Here is a 23434-nt window from a genome sequence, read left to right on the forward strand (position 1 = left end):
TATATCTGTGAGTCTGCTTCTTTTTTGTTATATTTACTAGTCCCTTGTATATTTCACATCCCACATATAAATGATACCATACTGTGTTTGCCTTACTCTTTCTAACTTATTCCACTTAGTATAATGCCCTCCAGGTCCACCCATGTTGCTGCAAATGGCAAAATTTCATTCTTTTTTATGGGTGACCAGTATTCCATTGTAAATATATACCACATCTTCTTTATCCATTCATCTGTTGCTGGACACTAATGTTGCTTTCATATCTTGACAATTGTAAATAATGCTGCTATGATCATTGGGGTGCATGTGTGTTTTTGGATTAGTGTTTTTGGTTTTTTTGGATATATACACAGGAGTGAAATTGCTAGGTCCTATGGTACTTCTAAATTTAGTTTTTTGAGAAAACTCCATACTGTTTTCCAAAGTGGCTGCACCACTTTGCTTTCCCACCAACACTGTACAAAGGTTTCCTTTTCTCCACATTTTAGGCAACATTTGTTATTAGTGTTCTTTTTGATGATAGCTATTCTGACATGTGTGAGGTGATATCTCATTGTCGATTTGATTTGCATTTCTCTGATGATTAGCAATGTTGAGCATCTTTTCATGTACCTGTTGGCCATCTGCATGCCTTTTTGGAAAAATCTCTATTCATGTCTTCTGCCTAATTTTGAAATGAGTTTTTTTTTTTTAATATTGAGTTATATGAGCTGTCTATATATTTTGGATATCCACCACTTAATGGTCACATCATTTGCAAATATTTTCCATTCAGGAGGTTGTCTTTTTGTTTTGTTGATGGTTTCCTTTGCTATGCAAAAATTTTAAGTTTAATTAGGTCCCATTTGTTTATTTTTGCTTTTGTTTACTTTGCTTTAGGAGACAGATTCCAAAAAATGGTGCTACAATTAATGTCAAAGTGTCTTCTGCCTATGTTATATTCTAGGAGCTTTGTGGTTTCTGGTCTTACATCATGTCTTTACTCCATTTTGAGTTTTCTTTTGTATATGGTGTTAGAGAATGTTCTAATTTCATTCTTTTACATGTAGTTGTCCAGTTTTGTCAGAGAGTGTCTTTTCTCCATTGTGTGTTCAACAAAGGGTCTTTTCTCCATTGTGTATTCTTGCTTCCTCTGTTGTAGATTAATTGCCCTTAGGTGCATGGGTTTATTTCTGGGCTTTCCATTCTGCTCCATTGATGTATATTTCTGTTTATGTGCCAGTAACATAGTGTTTTGATTACTCTACCTTTGCAATATAGTCTGAAGTCAGGGAGCATGATACATCCAGCATGGTTTTTTTTTTCTGAATATTGTTTTGGCTATTCAGGATCTTTTGTCTTTCCATATAAATTTTTTAATTACTTGTTCTTGTACTGTGAAAAATGCCATTGGTATTTTAATAGGGATTGCATTGAATCTGTTGATTGCCTTGGATGGTAAGGTTATTTATTTTTTACTTTTTATTTTTTTGGCCACACCACACTGCTTGCAGATCTCAGTTCCCAGACCAGGGATTGAACATGGGCCACAGTAGTGAAAGCACCAAATTCTAACCACTAGATCACCAGGAAACTCCCTTGCATGGTTATTTTAACAATATTAATTCTTCCAATCCATGAATGTGATATATCTTTCCATCAGTTTGTGTCATCTTCAATTTCTTTTATCAGTGTCTTATATTTTTCCAAATAAAGATCTTTTACCTCCTTATGTAGGTTTATTTGTAGATATTTAATTCTTTTTGATGTTATTGTAAATAAAATTGTTTCCTTAATTTCTCTTTCTGATGGTTTGCTGTTAGTGCATAGAAATGAAACAATTTTCTGTATATTAATTGGGTATCCTTCAACTTATACAAATTCATTGATATGGTCTAGTCGTTTTTTTTGGTGGCATATTTACGCTTTTCTAAGTATAATATGTTATCTATAAACAAAAAGAGTTTTACTTCTTCCTTTTCAGTTTGGATTTCTTTTATTACTTTTTCTTGTTTGATTGCTATGGCTATGACTTCGAACACTAAGTTGAATAAACGTGGCAATTGTGGGCATCCTTGTCTTGTTTCTGATCTTAGAGGTAATGCTTTCAGCTTTGCACCATTGAGGATGATTCTAGCTGTGAGTTTGTCATAAATGGCCTTCATATGTTGAGTTATATTCCCTCTATGTCAACTTTGATGAGAGTTTTTAAATCATGAATGAATGTTGAATTGTGTCAAGTGCTTTTTCTGCATCTATTTAGATGATCATGTGATCTTTTTAATCCTTTCTTCTGTTTATATGGTGTATCATATTGATTGATTTGCAAATGGTGAACCATCTTGTGTCACTGGGTTAAATCCAACTTGATCATGGCATATAGTCCTTTTTATATATTATTGGATTCAGTTAGCTAGTATTTTGTTGAGGATTTTTGCATCTATATTCTTCAAAAATATTGACCCAGGGCTTCCCTGGTGGTGCAGTGGTTGAGAGTCCGCCTGCCGATGCAGGGGACATAGGTTTGTGCCCTGGTCCGGGAGGATCCCACATGCCGTGGAGTGGCTGGGCCCGTGAGCCATGGCCACTGGGCCTGCACATCTGGAGCCTGTGCTCCGCAATGGGAGAGGCCGTGACAGTGAGAGGCCCATGTACTGCAAAAAAAAAAAAATATTGACCTGTAATTTTATTTTTTGGTAGTGTCTTTGTCTGGTTCTTGTATTAGGGTAATGGTGGCCTTGTAGAATAATTTGGGAGTGTTCCATACTCTTCAATTTTTTTAAATAGTTTGAGAAGGATAAATATTAGTTCTTCCTTATATGTTTGTGTTGTTGAGTCTGGCTAAATTTTTATCCATTTTGTTTATCTTTTCAGAGAAGCACCTCTTAGTTTTATCTGTCTTTTCTATACTTTTTTTTAGTCTCTATTTCATTTATTTATGCTCTGTTTTTTATTATTATTTTTTAGTTCTACTAACTTTGCATTTTATTTGTTTTTCTTTTTCTAGTTGTTTTAGGTGAAAGGTTAGGTTGTTTATTTGAGATTTTTCTTGTTTCCTGAAGTATGCTTGTATTGCTGTAAATTTCCCTGTTAGAACTCCATTTGCTGTGTCCCATAGATTTGGGGTTATTGTGTTTTCATTTTCCCTTTTCTCCAGGTATTTTAAAATTTCTTCTTTGATTTCATCAGTGATTCATTGTTTGTATAGTAGCATATATTTAGCCTCCATGTGTTTTTGGTTTTTTCCACTTTTTTTTGTAGCTGATACCTGGTCTTGTAGCACTGTAGTTGGAAAAGATGTTTGATATGATTTCGATTTTCTTAAATGTACTGAAGTTTGTTTTGTGGCCTATCATGTGATCTGTCCTGGAGAATGTTGCATGTGCACTTGAAAAGAAAGTGTATTCTGCCTTGGGGTGGCATGTTCTATATATACATAAGTCTATCTGTTCTAAAGTGTCATTTAAGGCCTGTGTTTCCTAATTGATTTTCTGTCTGGATGATATGTCATTGGTGTAAGTGGGGTGTTAAAGTCCCCCACTGTTACTGTGTTACTGTCTATTTCTCCCTTATGTATTTTAGAATTTTCTTTGTATATTTAGGTGTTCCTGTATTGGGTGCATGTATGTTAATGAGTGTAATATCCTTTTCTTGAAGTGTTCCCTTTATCATTATATAGTGCCCTTCTCTGTGTTTTGTTATAGCCTTTGTTTTAAAGTCTATTTTTTTCTGATATGAATATTGCTACCCCACTTTCTTGTCATTTCCTTTTGCATAAAATATCTTGTCCCATCCCTTTATTGTCAGTTTGTGTGTGTTTTTAGCCCTGAAGTGAGTTTCTTGTAGGCACCATATTAAGTGGTTTTTTAAAAAGTCCAATCAGACATGTATGTCTTTTGATTGGAGCATTTAGCCCATTGACATTTAAAGTAATTATTTTTTAAATTAATTAATTAATTAATTTTTATATCTGGCTGCACTGGGTCTTCATTGCTATGCATGGGCTTTCTCTAGTTGCAGCAAGCGGGGGCTACTCTTTATTGCGGTGCATGGACTTCTCATTGTGGTGGATTCTCTTGTTGAGGAGCATGGGCTCTAGGTGCATGGGTCCCAGTAGTTGTGGCACATGGGCTCAGTAGTTGTGGCTCATGGGCTCTGGAGTGCAGGCTCAGTGGTTGTGGCTTATGGGCTTAGTTGCTCCACAGCATGTGGGATCTTCTCACACCAGGGCTCAAACCTGTGTCCCCTGCATTGGCAGATGGATTCTTAACCACTGCACCAAAAGGGAAGTCCAGTAAAGTAATTATTGATGGTTATGTACTTATTGCCATATTATTACTTGGTTTCCAGTTGTTTTTGTAGTTCTGTCTTCATTTCTTCTTCTTTTTATTTATTTCCTTGTGGTTTGATGATTTTCTTTAGTAGTATTTTATGTTCATTTCTTTTTGGTTTTTGCAATCTATTTTAGGCTCTAGATTTGTAGTTACTGTGGGGATTATATATGTTGACCAATAATTATCTCTACTTGTTTTATTCTTGTAGTCATTTAAGTTCAAACACATTCAAAAGAGCTATATTTTTTACTCTCCTCCCCACATTTTGCATTTTTTATGTTCTATTTTATATCTTCATGCTTATCTCTTAACTGTTCATTGTAGGTATATTCACTTTTACAATTTTTTTGATTTAATCTACATACTGACTTATTTAAGTCATCTTCAATCCTTACTATATATTTTCCTTTTCTAATGGGATTTTCCCTTGCCTGTAGATTCTTATTTCTTTACATTTGTAACATTTCTTTTATGCTAGTTTTAGTATTGATGAACTCTTTTTGTTTCTGCTTGTCTGAAGAGTTCTTTATCACTCTTTGTATTCTAAATTATAACCTTGCTGAGTAGAGTATCCTATGTTGAAGGTTTTTCCCTTTCAGCACTTTGAATATATCACGCCATTCCCTTCTGGTTTGCAAAGTTTCTGCAGAGGAATCAGCTGATATTCTTATGGGGATTCCCTCTTATGTGACTCTTTTTCTCTTGCTTCATTTAGAATTCAATCTTTATCTTTCATTTTTGCCATTTTAATTGTGATATGTCTTGACGTAGGTCTTCAGATTTGGGAACTTTTTAACCCTAATTTCTCCAAATAACTTTTTAAATCCCTTCTCTCTTCTCCTTCTGGAACCCTATAATGAAAATGTTGGTATGCTTAATGTTATCCCCAAGGTCTCTTATATTGCTTTCATTTAAAAAAATTGTTTTTCTTTCTGCTGTTCTAATTGGGGGATTTCATTATTCTATCTCCATATCACTTTTGTGTTCTGTATTATTTAATCCACTCTTCATTCCTTCTAGTGTGTGTTTCATTTCAGCTATTGAATCATTCACTTCTGATTGGATCTTTTTTTGTATTTTCTAGTTTCTTGTTAAAATGTTCAAGTTTTAGATAAATTCTTTCCCCTAATTCAGTTAATATTTTTATTACCAGTGTTTTGAATTATTTTTCTGATAAATTGTTTATTTCTGTTTCATTAATTATTTATTCAGGGGTTTCCTCTTGCTTTTTCAAGTGAGAGTAGTTTCTCTGCCTTTGCATTTTACTTAACTTTCTCTGCCTCTATGAATTTAGATAAAACAGTTACCTATTGTGGTCTTGAAGTGGTGTTCTTATGTAGGAGCCTCCTGTGCAGACTGAGTGTGTCCATTGCCTTCGGTGGGGGGGGGGGGCTAGATTTGATGTGGACACCAGTCAAGTCTTTCATCACAGTGCGCTGGTAGCTCTCACCTTGGTAGTGGGTGGGGCTGGAGATGGAGTGGCTAGAGCCAGTGCTGAGTTGGGACTTCCTCTCTGCTCAGTGGCCATTAGTACCCTGTCAGGAGCAAGGTCTGTTCCCATTGCTGGAGCAGAAGCCTTAAGGGTCAGGCTGAAAGTGGCTCTGTTTCACTTAAGTTTGTTTTTCCCTCTCCCTGCACTGGGAGGGTAGTGCTAATGCAAGTAGGGCCTGTGTGCATACAGAGGTCTGATGCTCTGCCTTTGTAGGCATATGCAAATCTGCTCAGATTCAGCCCATGTTTCTGTATTTTCTCTGGACATGGCCACCCCAGATCTAGTGCCGCACTGTGGTGTGCACTGAGTCAGGCCAAATTATTCAGTTGGCTCGGGCTGGGGCACACAATGAGGTTGTTGCAGGAAACTCAGCATCCTCTAAGGCAGACCTCTCTCCATCCTTCTTTGCGTTAATACCCCTTTGTCTCTAACCACTGATCCCTGTCCCCAGCCTCTTCCTTTCCTGCCCTGGTGTGGAACTGCTGTGCAGGGCAAGTGGGCCCATGTGGTTTCTCTGCATGTATCAGGGTGTGTGCTGTGGTGGAGTGGCTGCCATCAGATTTCTAGTCTTCTTCTGGGCACTGCTTGAGTAAGCACCAACAATGGCCACCACTGCCCCAGCCAGGCTACACCCCAGGAATGGGTCACCACCTCTTCATTCCAAGGTCAATTCTTTTCCCTGGTTCTGGCCACCCCAGATCCAGTTACACACTGTGGGTTGGAATGAGTTATGCCAGAGCATTCACTTGGTTTGGGCTGGGGAGCCCAAACCAGCCCATATTGAGGCAGTGGCTGGAAACCTGGAAACTGCTAGAGTGGACCTCTCTAAGCCCTCCCTTGGGGGCTATCGAGCATGTGCATTCTCCTCATGCAAAGAGTCAAGACTTCTCTTGTCTTTCTATCTGACCCAGCATCATCCAGCCAGCCAAAGTGGTTGTATCCTCTTTGTAGGACCACAGGACTAGGACGTCCATTATGTGTCTCTACCTGCTTACTCCCCAGGGTGGGTGTCTGCCCCTGAAATCTCCCTTTTCCTCTGAGTCCCCTCCCAGGGGCATAGGTCCTGACCCAATTGCTTTCCCCCCCTTTCTACCCAATTATGTGTGTATCTTTCTTACAACCTTGGTTGTACAGGAGTCCTGCCAGTTTCCAGTTACTTTTCAGTGACAATTTTTCCACAAGTAGATGTATTTTTGATGTGTTTATGGGAAGAGGAGAGCTCCACGTTGTCTTACTCCATCATTTTGATCCTCCCCAAGATGAGCTTATTTTGCAGCCTCCTTCTTGGATCAAAAAGATAAGACCTAATTATATTATGTTTAAAAGAAACACACATTAAGTGTAAGAACCAGGTTGAAAAAAAAGATAGAAAAAGATAAAACATGAAAATACTAATTATAGAAGAATCCAATGAGACAATATTATTATAGGGGAAAGTAGATTTCAAGACAAGAAATATTACCAAAGATAAAGACTACATTTTGAAGTGCTAAGAGACATTTATGAAAACATAAAAACACTAAATTTATATGCATTTAATAACATGGTTTCAAAATATATGAAGCAAAAATTGACAGAACTAAAAAGACAAAAAACAAATTCACAATCATAATGTAAGATTTAACACACCTTCGGTAATTAATAGAACAATCATATTAAAAATTAGTAAGAGTTTAGAAAATTTCAATTATTATCCAACTCAACCATAATCAATATTTATGGAAGACTATGCCCAACCGCTTCAGAATATACATTCTTATCAAGGGTACAGGGAACTGTCCATATATTAGGCCTTTAAGCAAGTCTGAATACTTTTCAAAGGGCTGAAATCACACAGAGTATTCACTTTGCCAAAAGTGAAATAAAGCTAGAAATCAATGAAAAGAAAGGGCAACTTTTTAAAAAGTCTAAATATTTGGAAATTAAGGAACATACTTCAAATAACCAATAGTTCAAAGGAGAAGTCACAGCGGAAAATAGAAAATATTTTAAGTTGAAGAATAATAAAAACTATTTCAAAACTTATGGGACACATCTAAAGCAGGGCTTAGAGGGAAATGTAAAGCTTTAGACACATCAGTTATAGGAGAAGAAAAGTTTAAAAATCTATCCTTCCACCTTAAGAGTAGAAAGAAAGAAAATTAAACCTAAGGAAAAATAAAAGAAAGGAAACAACAAAGACAGGAGCAGAAATCAGTGAACAGAAAACAGACACACAATGGAGAAAATAAGAAAAGTTAAAAGTTTGTTTTGAAAAGTTTAATAAAATTACTAACCAGCTAGCAAGACTAATTAAGAGGAAAAAGTGAGAGAAACCATAAGTTTTCAACATCTGGAATTTTATTTTTTTTAAAGAATTTTTTTTATGTAGACCATTTTTAAAGTCTTTATTGAATTTTAATTTGTTACAATATTGCTTCTGTTTTCTGTTTTGATTTTTTTCTGTGAGGCATGTGGGATCTTATCTCCCCAACCAGGGATCGAACCCTCACCCCCTGCATTGGAATGCGGAGTCTTAACCACTGGACTGCCAGGAAAGTCCCAATATCTTGAATTTTAAAAGATGACATCTCTAATAGGAGATATTTGCTCTTGAGGGATATGAATTTTTTAAATCAGTCTTATTTTTTCATATCTGATCTGATAGTTGGGGAGCCAGGGAAACTAGCTCCTACCTGGCTGTGTAGATTGCTGTAAGGACAAATGCAAGCTTTACTCCCACAAAAGAGATATGCTTACAGCTGTCCCACTAGCAGCTGTGGTTCCTATCCTATATCATATTGAATAGACCTCTGTCAAGGAATGGTAGCATCTGCTGTGTCTTAGAAAGACACACTGATAACAACTTAATAAGGCCAAGGGACATTGGAAAAAAGGTTTTACCAAAATTCCCACTATGTGTGGGAGCAGGTAAATCACAGCCAGGCAGCAAAAACCATTCCAACCAAGTCAGCCAGTGCATTTTTATATAGTATGGACCTCTACTGGAGTTTAAATAATGTCCTTTGTTTTCACCTAGTGAAAACTGATAGGAATGCAAAAATTTCTTAAATGATTTCAAGTGACAAACTTTTTAGAAAAATTAAGCCAAGAGACTATGGACAAAAACTTAGTTTTGAGTTACTGAGATAAGACTGTTTCAGATTGGATAAACCCCTAATTTACTGATGGTATATGAAAGAAACATTTTACTGAAAAGAGAAAAATGACACTACTACGTTTAGTTTATTAAATGTTCTGATGTGTTGATATTTGATGTAAACTTACATTTGATCCCTAGGATACAAAGACCTGTGGCATTCTAAAAACTAATTGGCTAAAGAAAAGTCCAATTTGTTAAGGGACAGAAGGAATGTTGAATAAGTCCCACTGAATAATAAAAATTTTGGTGATTATACAATGTATTAATTTGTCTTTTCCTATGTTAAATGTACTAATGTCTTGGGAGATAGAGTGTGAATAAAGGGTTAATTTTTTTTTCTTTTCTGCATGAAAATTTTATCTTCAGTTTGTTTTCTAGCTCTGGAAATAAATATGGATTGTATATATCAACTATGTTACTAAGCAACATTTGCTTCAATTAAAATGAACCTGATTGGTAAATTGAATCTGGACTTGGAGAGCTATAAATACCTCATGAGAAGCCATATTTGGGGCATTTCCTTAGTGTGAGACTCATAACTGGACAATATCCTTGAGGGAACCCTAAAAGTTACGTCTGTGGAGTTGTGGTAAGCTTCTGAGCATGGGGCTTTGAAGACAGTGAAACGTCCACATTTCACCCAATGTTAATCTCATTTCTTTGAAACTGAGCTCTTATTTGTGGGGTCAGGTAAAGTAGATCTGAAGTGGCTATGTGAACTATTACAAAGACTGCTGCAAGGTTTACTTCCAAGAAGAGGAATGCATAGCATGCTGTGGTGCCTGTCTCATAGCCTCTGAGTAGACTAAGGGTGGCCTATAATAGTTTTGTAAGACTGAGTGCTTAGTTAAACCTGAAAAAAAAAAATCTCCGTTTGAGAGGTGACATCAGCAATATGATGGACGTGGGGATTTCAATGCTTGTCTCCCCCACAGAAACAACAAATAAACAACTACAAACCAACAAAAACAGCTCTGTAAAAGCTGTGGACTGCAATGAAGGATCAGCAGAAATCCCACGGAGCACAAAACCTTAGGATGGCTGCATAGAAAAGCATAGGTAGTATTTTACCAGTATCACACCATCTTCCAGTCCAAAGCATCTCAGCACCAAGAGGAATTCCTTGGAGGGATTTTAGGCATGGCGAAGAGGAGAACAGGAGGAGTCCAGCAATCTTTGTCACTGCTGGAACATCTGTAACCTTTGCTACTAAGAACACCCGCAGTCTTTACCAACTCTGAATGCAGTTGATATAGCTGCCCAGAGCCCCTGTCACTACATCTCCCTCACTCCCCCAGGGCTGTTGCTGTTTCTGTGCTGAGACCTGCTCCCTAGGACATGAGTCACTGCTGCATACCAATTTCCAAGATTTGGATTCTACAGTCTCTTACCATATATGGGACCAGAGTTGCTGCTGTGCTGTGCCCCATCCCCTGGGTCCTGAGTCAGGGCTTTGACCCACCATCAACAGTGCTCACTGCCACTGTTCTGGGCTCCAACCCTAGGGCCCAAGCTGTGTCTGTGACCGTAGTTTTGCTGCTCTGCACTTAGATACCTGAGGCCTGAGTTACAGTTATGACCTGACATCACCAGAGCTGCACTCCTGGTGCACCCTGTCCCCTAGGTCCAGGCTACCACTGCACACTGTTATCCCAGGGTGATGTCACTACTTCATCACCCCTACTCCACTCCCCTGGGACCCAATTCACCACAGCAAGCTCTTACTTCACTTCTTTGGATAGCCTCACATGACTGTACCTCAGACACTCATGCCACCACAGCATCAAATGTGTCTGTGCCCCCAGCTCCAGGCACTGTGGTAGTTATGCATGCTTCTGAACACAAGACACCAGCTTTGCTGCTAATCTGGGTGTCATTTTTCTAGACATGGTGCCAGAAAGGATCTTATTGGCTAGAATGTCCTCTCACAGACAAAAAGAACAGAAGGACCCCAGCAGACTTTGTCACCAAGAACCCCAACATCCCTACTTACCACTGCCACCAAAGATACCTGCAGCCTTGATCACTAAAGATCCCACTGTCTTTGCTGACATTGACTACAGGTGATAGAACTTCATGGAGACTATATCATTGTGCCCTTCCCAGAACTGGAGACTGCACCTCATCAATCACTGCCCTTGCAACCACCTGCAGGTTAAAGTCTTTCCTCACTGAAGCCAATCCAAAAGGGCTTGAAGAGGTGATAGAACTCTCAAATGTACAGATATCAGCACAAAGCCACTAGAAAAATATAAGGAAACCTAACACCACCAAAGGAACAAAATAATTATCCACTAACTGACCCAAAAGAAATGGAGATCTACCAGTTACCTGAAAAAACAAAAAACTCAAAAGAATTAACTTAAGGAAGCTCAGGGATTTTCAAGTAAACACAAATAAAAGCTCAAAGAACTCAGAAAAACAATACATGAACAAAATGACAAGTTTAACAAAAAGATAGATATCATGAAAACAGAACAAATAAAAAATGCTGGAGCTGAAGAATACAATGAATGCAATGAAAAATGCAAAAAAGAGTTTCAACCACAGACTTGATTAAGCAGAAGAAAGAATCTGTGAACTCGAAGATATATCTCTAAATTATCCAGTCGGAGAAGAAAATAGAAATAGAAGTGAAAAAGAATGAAGAAAGCCTACAGGATTATGGGACACCATTATGAGAGCAAATATACTCATTAAGGGAGCCCCAGAAGAAGAAGAAAGGAGCAGAAAGCTTATTTAAAGAAATAATGGCTGAAAACTTTCCAAATCTGGGGAAAGACATGGACATTCAGGTACATGAATCTCAACGGTCCCCAAACAGACTCACCTCAAAGAGTCTTCATCAAGACACACTATGATAAACTCTCAAAAATCAAAGATAAAGTGAGAATTCTCAAAAACAGTGAGAGAAAAAGTCTTCATTTACAAGGGATACTCAGTAAAGCTATCAGAAGATTTCCCAGTAGAAACCTTGCAGGCCAGGAGACAGTGGGATGAAATATTCAAAGTGTTGAAAATAAAATAAATGCCAACCAAGAATACCTTGCCTGACCAAGTTGTCTTTCAGAAATAAAAGAAAGAAAAAGCCTTCTTTAGACAAACAAAAGCTGAGGGAGTTCATCACAACCAGAAAAACTAACCCCAAAGATAGCAGAAGGAAGGCTACAACAAAGATTAGAGCAGAAATAAATTAAATATAATACAAGGACAATAGAAAGGATCAATAAAACAAAGGGTTGGCTTAAGAGGTACAAACTACTATGTATAAAATAAATAAAATACATGGATATATTGTACAGCACAGGGAATACAGCCAATATTTTACAATAACTTTAAATGGAGTATAACATAAAAATATTGAATCACTGTTGTACACCAGAAGCGAATATATTATTGTAAATCAACTATACTCTAAGGGGAAAAAAAAGGTGTTTTTTTTAAAGATAAAATTGACAAGCATTTACCTAAGCTAAATTAAAAAAAAAGACTCAATTAAAATTATAAACAAGAGACATTACAACTGATACCACAGAAATACAAAGGATCATAAGAGATTACTATGAGCAATTGTATGTTAACAAATTAGGTAAAATAGAAGAAATGATAAATTCCCAGAAACATACAACTTTCCAAGACTGAATTAGGGAAACAAACAGAAAAAGTGAAAAACACTAATAATGAGTAAGGAGATCAAATCAGTGACCAAAAACCTCCCAATAAGGAAAAGTTTAGGATGAGATAACTTCACTGGTGAATTTTACCAAGTATTTAAAAAATAATTAATGCCAGTACTTCTCAAAATCTTCCAAAAAGTTGAAGAGGAATAAACACTCCTAAGCTCATTTTAAAAGGCTAGCATTACCCTGATACCAAAGCCAGAAAAGGACACAAGAAAAGAAAGTTACAGCCCAATACTCCTAATAAACATTGGTGCAAAAATCCTCAACACAATACTAGCAAACCAAACTTAAGAGTATGTTAAAAGGATCCTACATCATGCTAAAGTGAGATTTATCCTTGGGTTGCAAAATGGTTTGATATATGCAAATCAATCAATGTGATATGCCACATTAACAGAACGAAGGATACAAATATAGGATCATTTCAGTCCATGAAGAAAAGCATTTGACAAAATTCAACAGCCTTTCTCAATGAAAGCTCTCAACATATTAGGGACAGAAGGAACATAACTCAACATAATAAAAGCTGTATATGACAAGCCCACAGCTAACATCAAACTCAACTTGAAAAGATAAAAACTTTTCCTCTAAGCTCAGGAACAAGAGAAAAATGCCTACTCTTGCTAATTTTATTCATCATAGTATTAGAAGTCCTAGCCACAGCAATTAGGCAAGAAAAAGAAATAAAAGACATCGAAATCAGAAAGGGAAAAGTAAAACTATCTCTATTTGCAAATTATATAATCTTATACATGGAAAACCCTAAAGATTCCAAAAAAAACTTTTATAACTAATCAATAAATTCAGGAAAGTTACAGGATACAAAATCAACATATAAAAATCAGTTGCATTTTTATACACAAACAATGAACTATCTCAAAGAGAAATTAAGAAAGCAATACCATTTAAAGTAGCATCGAAAACAAGAAAACAATTAGGAATGAATTCAATCAAGGGTGTGAAATATCTATGCACTGAAAACTATAAGGCATTGATTAAAGAAATTGAAGACGATATAAATAAAAGGAAAGATATCCTGTGTTCTTGGATTGGAAGTATTTATATTGTTAAAATGTCCATAATTACTCAAAGTAATCTACAGATTCAATAGGATTCTTATCAAAATTCCAATGGCATGGCTTCCCTGGTGGTGCAGTGGTTAAGAATCCACCTGCCAATGCAGGGGACATGGGTTCGAGCCCTGGTCCAGGAAGATCCCACATGCCGTGGAGCAACTAAGCCCATGCACCACAACTACTGAGCCTGCGCTCTAGAGCCCATGAGCCACAACTACTGAGCCCAAGTGCCACAACTACTGAAGCCCATGCACCTAGACCCCGTGCTTTGCAACAGGATAAGCCACCCAATGAGAAGCCTATGCACCACAACAAAGAGTAGCCCCCGCTTGCTGCAACTAGAGAAAAGCCCGCACACAGTAACAAAGACCAATGCAGCAAAAATAAAAATAAATAAATAAATAAATAAAATAAATTTATTTTAAAAATTCCAATGTCATTTTTCACAGAAGTAAAAAATGCAATCCTAAAATTTGTCTGGAACCACTAAGGATGCTGAATAGCCAAAGCAATCTTGAGCAATGAATCCAAAGGAACCCACACTGAGACACATTATTATCAAAATGTTCAAAGACAAAGGCAAAGAGAGAATATTAAAAGCAGCAAGAGAGAAACAACTCATATATACAAGAGATTCTCAATAAGACTATCAGTCTATTTCCCAGTAAAACCCTTGGAAATCAGAGGGTAATGGGATGCTATATTCAAAGTGCTGAAAGAAAAAATACTGTCAACTGAGAAGTCTATATCTGGCAAAACTGTCCTTCAAAAATAAGGGAGAGTGGGCTTCCCTGGTGGCGCAGTGGTTGAGAGTCCGCCTGCCAATACATGGGACATGGGTTCGTGCCCCGGTCCGGGAAGATCCCACATGCCGTGGAGTGGCTGGGCCCGTGAGCCATGGCCGCTGAGCCTGCATGTCCGGACCCTGTGCTCCGCAATGGGAGAGGCCACAACGGGGAGAGGCCCACGTACGGCAAAAAAAAAAAAAAAAAAAAAAAAAAAAAAAAAAAATGGAGAAATTGACATTCCCAGATAAACAAAAGCTGAGTCAGTTTGTTACCACTAGACCTACCTTGCAAGAAATGCTAAAAGTAATCCTTAAGTTTAAAGTGAAAGGAAACTGGACAATAACTCAAAGCTGAAGAAAAAAATGTTTGGTAAATACAAATGCATGAGAACTTGTAAAATTCACTATTATTGTAATATAACTTCATTTTTTCACTTTTATAACTTCACTTTTTATTTTTCGTAGGATTTAAAAGATGTATACATAAAAAGTAATTACTAAACTATGTTATTTGGCACTTAATGTCTAAAGATGTAATTTATGACATCAATAATAGAAAGTGGTGGACAGAAGTATGTAGGAGCAGAGTTTTTGTATGCTTTTGAAGTTAAATTGGCATAATTTCAAATTGTATTGTTTTAAGTGTAAGATGTTATAAACCATCTGTATAGTAACCAAAAAGAAGATATGTATAGAAAATACATGAAAAAATTGGGAAAGGAATCAAAATATTTCACTACAAAGAACAGCTAAACACAAAAGGCAGTAATAGAGAAAATGAGGGATAAAAAAGCTATGTTACATAGAAAACAAATAGCAAACTGGCAGAAGTTAAGTCCTTCCTTATAAGTAACTACTTTAAATGTAAATGGATTAAACTCTGTAATCAAAAGACAGATATTGGCACAATGGTTTTTTTTAAATGATGCAACTATTTGCTGTTTACAAGAGATTCACTTTAGATCCAATGACACAAATAGGTTGAAAGTAAAAGTATATAAAAATTTATTCCATGCAGATAGTAACCAAAAGTGTGTTGGATGGGTATAATACCAGACAAAATAGATTTTAAACTCAAAAAAAGATTACAAGAGATAAAGAAGGACATGGTATATTGATAAAGGCTCAATACAGCAAGAACATATAACAATTATAAACATTTATGCACCTAATAACAGACCTTTAAAATATTTGAAACAAAAATTGACATAATTGAAAGGGAAAATAGATAGTTCTACAATAATAGTTGAAAACTTCAATACCCCACTTTCAATAATGAATAGATCAACCATACAGAAATAAGTAGGAAAACAACAGATTTGAAAACATCATGGACTAAACTTAACATATATAAGAGCACTCTACCTGAGAACAGCAGAATATATATCCTTCTCAAGTTCACATAGGACATGCTCCAAGATATACTGTATGCCAGGCCATGAAACAATTCTCAATAGACTGAAAAAAAAATAGATGCCATACAAATTATTTTCTCCAACAAACTGGAGCAAAGTTAGAAATAAGTAACAGGAAGAGTACTGGAAAACCCCAAAGTACACAGAAATTAAACAACAAAATCTTAAACAATGAATTGACCAAAAAAGAAATCATGAGGGAAATTAGAAAATATTTAGAGGGAGATGAAATGGAAACACAACATACAGAAAGGTATGGGATGCAGCAAAAGCAGTGCTCAGAGGGAAATTTATAGTGGTAAATGTATATAATTACTTGGAAGAAGGATCTTAAATTGATAACCTAATTTTACATCATGAGAAACAAAAAGATCAAACTAAACCCAAAGCTACCTGAAGAAAGGAAATAATAAACATTAGAGTGGGAATGAACAAAACAAAGAATAGCAAACCGACAGAGAAAATCAATTGAAACATAAGTTGTTTCTTTGAAAATATCTACAAAATTTACAAACTCTAGCAGGAATGACAAAGAATAAAATAGAGAAGACACAGTTATTAAAATTAGAAACATAAGCAGGGACTTTACCAGTGACCTTACAGAGACAAGAAGTTATAAGAGAATACAAGATTAGATACCTAGAAGAAATGAAAAATATTCCTTGAAATATACAAATGATCTAAACTGATTCATGAAGAAATAGAAAATCTGAAAAGACATATAACTAGTAAGGAGATTGAATCCATAATTAAAAGCTTCTAAAGAAAGAAAAATTATAGACTTGAGGGCTTTATCAGTCAATTCTACTATATATTTAAAGAATTAACACCAATAATTCTCTAACTCTTGCAAAACGTGGAAGAGGAAAAACTTCTAATTCATTCTATGGACCAGAATTACTCTGATAGGAGAATGAGATGATATCACAAAAAAAGAAAATTTAGTGTACCTTATGAGTAGATTTCAAAATCCTTAAAAATATTAGCAAACTGAAGTATCACCTCACACCAGTCAGAATGGCCATCATAAAAAAGTCTACAAATAATAAATGTTGGAGAGGGTGTAGAGAAAAGGGAATTCTTGTACACTGTTGGTGGGAATGTGAATTGATGCAACCACTATGGAAAACATTATGGAGGTTCCTTAAAAAACTAAAAATAGAGATATCATATTATCTAGCAATTCCACCCCTGGGCATATATCCAGAAAAGATGAAAACTCTAATTTGAAAAAATACATGCACCCCAATATTCATAGCAGTACTATTTACAATAGTCAAGACATGGAAGCAACCTAAGTGTCCATCAACAGATGAATGGATAAAGAAGATGTGTTGGGGCTTCCCTGGTGGCGCAGTGGTTGCGCGTCCGCCTGCCGATAAGCAACCTAAGTGTCCATCAACAGATGAATGGATAAAGAAGATGTGTTGTGTGTGTGTGTATATATATATATATATATATATATATATATATTCATTCCATTGTATATACACAATGGAATATTACTCAGCCATAAAAAAGAATGAAATATTGCTATTTGCAGCAACATGAATGGACCTAGAGATTATCATACTAAGTGAAGCAAGTCTGACAAAGACAAATTTTATATGATATCACTTATATGTGGAATCTAAAAAATAACACAAATGAACTCATTTACAAAACAGAAGCAGACTCACAGACATAGAAAACAAACTTATGGTTACCAAAGGGGAAAAGGGAGGAATGATAAATTGGGAGTATAGGATTAACAGATACACACAACTATATATAAAATAGCTAAACAACAAGGATTTACTGTATAGCACAGGGAACTATATTCAGTATCTTGTAATAACCTATAATGGAAAAGAATCTGAAAATGAATATATATTCATATATATATTCTGAAACTGAATATATATATATATATATATATATGGGTATACACACACACACAGAATCACTTTGCTGTACACCTGAAACAAATACAATATCATAAATCAACTATACTTTTAAAAAGTTAGCAAATAGGGCTTCCCTGGTGGCGCAGTGGTTGAGAGTCCACCTGCCGATGCAGGGGACACGGGTTCGTGCCCCGGTCCGGGAGGATCCCACATGCCGCAGAGTGGCTAGGCCCGTGAGCCATGACCGCTGAGCCTCTGCGTCCGGAGCCTGTGCTCCGCAACGGGAGAGGCCACAACAGTGAGAGGCCTGCGTACCGCAAAAAAAAAAAAAAAAAAAAAAAAAGTTAGCAAATAGAATCCAACAGCATATTAAGAGGATTATTCACCCTGAGGAAGTGGGGTTTAGTTCAAGAATGCAAGTAGGTTTCAACATAAGAAAATCAGTCAATGTAATATATCACATTAATAGAATAAAAGGGAAAAATACATTTGACTATATCAGTTAATGCAGAAAAGACATTTGACAATATCCAACACACTTTCATGACAAAAACTCTCAGTAAACTGGGAATAGAGGAAAACTTCCTCAACATGATAAAGGATATTTATGAGAAACTCAATGTCATATCATACTCAGTGGTGAAAGACTGAAAGCTTTCCCTCTAAGATCATGGACTTCCCTGGTGGTCCAGTGGTTAAGACTCCATGCTTCCACTTCAGGGGCATGGTTTCGATCCCTGGTCGGGGAAGTTCCACATGCCATGTGGTGTGGCCAAAAAAAAAAAAAGAAAGAAAATATATATATATCAGGAAGACAACTATGCCCACATTCAGCACCATTATGGAAGTTCTAGACAGAGCTATATGACAAGAAAAATAAAGGGAATCCAAATTGGAAAGGAAGAGGTAAAACTATATTTATTGGCAGATGACACAATACTGAAAATCTTGGAGAATCTCCAATCTCCCTACATACAATGAGTTCCATTCTGAGAGTGCTTTCATAAGTCCAATTTGTTCATAAGTCCAACAAAATTAGCATAGGTACCCAACTAACACAATCAGCTATATAGTACTGTACTATATTAGGTTTATAATACTTTTCACACAAATAATACATAAAAAATAAACACAAAAAAATGAAGAAAACATTTTTAATCTTACAGTACAGTACCTTGAAAAGTACAGTAGTACAGTACAACAGCTGGCATACAGGGACTGGCATCAAGTGAACAGGCAAGAAGAGTTACTGACTGGAGGAGGGAAAGGAGGTGGGAGATGGTAGAAGTGAAGGATTGTCAACAATAGGAGATGGAGGGCAAGCTGCAATTTCACTCATGCCTGATGTTGATGGCACAGGTTCTGGTTCCTTGCTGGATTCAACTCTATCTACTCTCTTGAAAAAACGATCTAGTGATGTCTGGGTAGCAGCTTTTTTTTTTTTTCTCATCATAGATGACACGGTGGCCCTGGATTGCATTCTGAAAGGCTGCTGAAAACTTTGTGTACTGTTCTACGTTTGGGTTCTGTGCCTCCAAAACTAACAGTGCCTCTTCAAATAAAGAAAATCCCCTTGCCATTTCCTGCATCAAGAATCTGTTTGGTTCTTAAGTTACTTCTACTTCCTCTTGTCTCTCTCTCTTCACCCTTTCTCTGGGCCTCCAATTCCATCTTTTCACCTTGCTCCACTTTCTCAATTATTTTCACTTTTGTTTCCATCATTATCACTGGGCGCTTCTTAGCAGTACCAGCTACATCACTGCTGCTTTTACGCTTGCTTCCAGACATCCTGAGCTTGAAATAAAAATACTGTACTACTGTACTCTATTCAGTACTGTACAGTAAAGTACACAAAAGCACAACCACTTATAGAGGACACACACACGTAACAATGTATGCCAGACACGTGAACTAACTTACATGATTGGACATGTGAACTCACATTCTCATCTTTGAAAATTTGCAACTTGAAGGTTCATATGTAGGGGACTTGCTGTAACATCTAAAAGAATTAAATGTTTAAGAATAAGTCTAACCAAAGGGGTGAAGATTTGCATGCTAAAAACTACAAAACATTGCTGAAAGAAATTAAAGATCTGAATAAATGGAAAGGTTTCCCATGTTCATGAATAGGAAGACTCCACATTGTTAAGATAGCAATAGTACCCAAAGTAATCTACAGATACAACACAATTCCTATCAAATTCTGAACAACTATTTTTACAGAAACAGAAAATCCAATATTCAAATTCATATGGAATTATAAGGGTTACCAAATAATCAAAACAGTCTTAAAAAATGATTAAAGTTGGAGGTCTCATAATTCCTGTCTGAAACTTACTGAAAAGATACAGTAATTAAAATAATACAGTACTGGCATAAGGACAGACATTACACCAATGGAATAGAATGTAGATCCCGGAAATAAACATTCACATATTGAGCAGCTGACTTTCAACAACAGTGTCAAGATTATTCAATAGAGAATGGAGAGTTTCTTCAACAAATGGTGCTTGGAAAACTAGATAGCTACATGCAGAAGAATGGAGTTGAACTCATACCTTACACCATATACAAAAATTAACTGAAAATGGATCAAGATCTAAACTTAAGAGCTAAAACTATAAAACTGTTATAATAAAATATTGGGAAATATGACATATGACATGACACCAAAAGCATACACAATGAAAGAATAAATAAATAAATTGGACTTCATCAAAATTCTGTACATTGGAGGATCCTACCAAGAAAGTATATTGTAAATTTTAAAACCATTTTTTTTTTTTTCGGTACATGGGCCTCTCACTGTGTGGCCTCTCCTGTTGCGGAACACAGGCTCCGGATGCACAGGCTCAGCGGCCATGGCTCACGGGCCTAGCCACTCCATGGCATGTGGGATCTTCCCGGACCGGGTCACGAACCCGTGTCCCCTGGATCGGCAGGCGGACTCTCAACCACTGCGCCACCAGGGAAGCCCAGTGAGAGTGTTTAATATGGGCTTGGAGCACCTGCCTTGGGCTGCAGAGATTAACCGCCATCATTACTAAAGATTCTAAAATGCATAATTTGCTTAGAGATTCTTTGTCTGTTGGAGCTCAATTCTTACAAGATATTTAGGTCTGAAGGTACTCAGGGAATATAGAGGGCATTCTCAAATCCAGGGAAAGTATGATAAACAGGTCAAAGCTTTAGAGGAGGTTATAGAAGCTTCAGACCCTTCAGTATTCCAAAGCCTTTCCACTGCTGACTTGGATTTTCATGTCTTGGCAGTAAGCTCACCCCTCCTTTGTAATCATTGCTGCTAAGGCAAATGCCCAATGGAAAACTATGGTGGAGGTCTGCATGCTCTTTGCAAAACTGGTATGGTTCAATGGGTCTATCATTTCTTTGAACATTCAGACAAGGAAGATCCTCAACACATTTCTAAATCAGAGGCAGCCCCCTTTGACACAGAATCCGTGGAATAGTTTCTTGCAGGGCACCCCTCCCAGCTACCATGTGGAATTGTTTAATCTCATTGGCATTGCCCACATCATATGGGAAACCATGAATGGAATTGATCTTCTGGCTCTCCAGGAGGGCTCAGCCCACCCTGACTCACAAATTCTGATCTGTTAAACTCCACCTCCTGGAGCAACAGGAACCCTGCCCCTAGCCACCACCCCGCACCTAAACCAATTTGCCTGTTATTTGTTTTCTGACTCACTGACTCACTGACTCTCCCTACAGCCTCTGAGCAATCAAACTCTATTTATTGGCAATTGAATAGTGTGAGCCTCATGAAGTAATTACTAGACAGGTCACGTCCAAATCACAACTAAAGGAGATTGCATTAAAAGGATCTCATCATTTGACCACATATCTGGTGGCCAAGGGAACCTAAGATGTGTCCAGCCAATACCTAGACCTCTGAAACTGGCAATTGCTTTAAACTCTTCAATAGGGATTTGGCCATTCCCAGGCCACATCCCACCACCTTAGGGTAATTGCCCATATATGACTCTGGTGGTTAATCAGAATTCTAAAAATAAAGAATATTTTCTAGCTTTACCAGATATAGAAACTCAAGTTACCATCATTCCGGGCAACTCACCCAAATTTAAAGGAGGTACCTCTTTTAATCTGCAAGGTAATGTGGGTAAAACCATTCATGGCAAGAACAGATTCCTCTAGATGTCACTATTGGAACAATTCTTTCTTAAACAGCTTTCTTAAACATCTTGGTGGCTCTCCTGACTTTGAGTTTTCCTATTGTAGGCATAAATGTTACTGCATGCCAGGTACAACACTGGAACAAACAGAAGTCCCTGGCCCTACTAGTCAGATTTGCAGTGAGACCCTGTGGGGCTGCTCCTGTCAGTAAACGTAGTGAACATGACACAAAATCCCATGACAAGACACTGTTGGCCTTCTACCTGTTTGTCAAGATTTACTAAAAGAAGGGAGCGATTATTTCCACTATTTCTCCTTTCAATAGTTCTCTTTGGCCAGTCTTAAAGGCTTCCACCAACTGGTTGTGCTTAACTATTAATTATCGAAATTTCAGTGTTCAGGTTCCACTCATTAAGGCTCCAATACCTAACATAATCAAATTAATTAAAAATATGCAAAGGTCATCTGGCTACTATTTCACCATGGAGTACCTGACCAATATGTTTTATTCAATGCCTATTGCCAATCAGTCAGTCTCAGTTTGACTTTGCCATTTATTTATTTATTTATTTATTTGTACATTTATTTACTTATTTATTTATTTTTGGCTGCATTGGGTCTTCATTGCTGTGCACTGGCTTTCTCTAGTTGTGTTGAGCGGGGGCTACTTTTCACTGTGGTGCGTGGGCTTCTCATTGCATTGGCTTCTTTCGTTGTGGAGCATGGACTCTAGGTGCACAGTCTTCAGTAGTTGTGGCTTGCAGGCTCTAGAGTGCAGGCTCAGTAGCTGTAGTGCACAGGCTTAGTTGCTCCATGGCATGTGGGATCTTCCCAGATCAGGGATGAAACCTGTGTCCCCTGCACTGGCAGGGGATTCTTAACCACTGCACCACAGGGAAGTCCCTGCCTTTGCCTTTGAAGGAACCCATTATACATTTACCCTGCTGTTCATGGGTTATTTAAACCTAGCCATTACCCATGATTTGTGCCTTCAGGACCTGAACATGATCCCCTTTAAGACTTCTCTTTGCTGGCTCTACATAGATAATATCCTGATACAGGGTCCCCTTTAAGGAGACTTTACATGCACTTACACATCATTTCCAAAAACAGGGTTGGGCAATAGCTCCACACAAAATCCAAGGCCTGGTGACCTCCGTTTAATTTTTGGACATAATCTGGTCTTCTGGTGGTCACCAAATCCCTACTGTAGTAAACATCAGCTTTTAAAGCTCAGCCTGCCCCAGATGCCTTGCTAGGCCTGTTAGACCTCTTCATGTCTGGAAACATCACATTCTATGCATTTCAATTTTAATTCTGCCTATTTACCAGTTCCCTGAAAAGTTGACCATCTTCCATTGCAGGGAGCACCAGCAAGGGACATGGGAATTAACTCAGCAGACTATATCACAAGCCAGGCCACTGGTTCCCCCAAACTGATTTTGTACTTGAGCCATTGATCACCCCTGACTATGCTTCCTGGAG

This window comes from Physeter macrocephalus, chromosome 4 (genome assembly GCF_002837175.3).
Source record: "Physeter macrocephalus isolate SW-GA chromosome 4, ASM283717v5, whole genome shotgun sequence".
NCBI lineage: Eukaryota > Metazoa > Chordata > Mammalia > Artiodactyla > Physeteridae > Physeter > Physeter macrocephalus.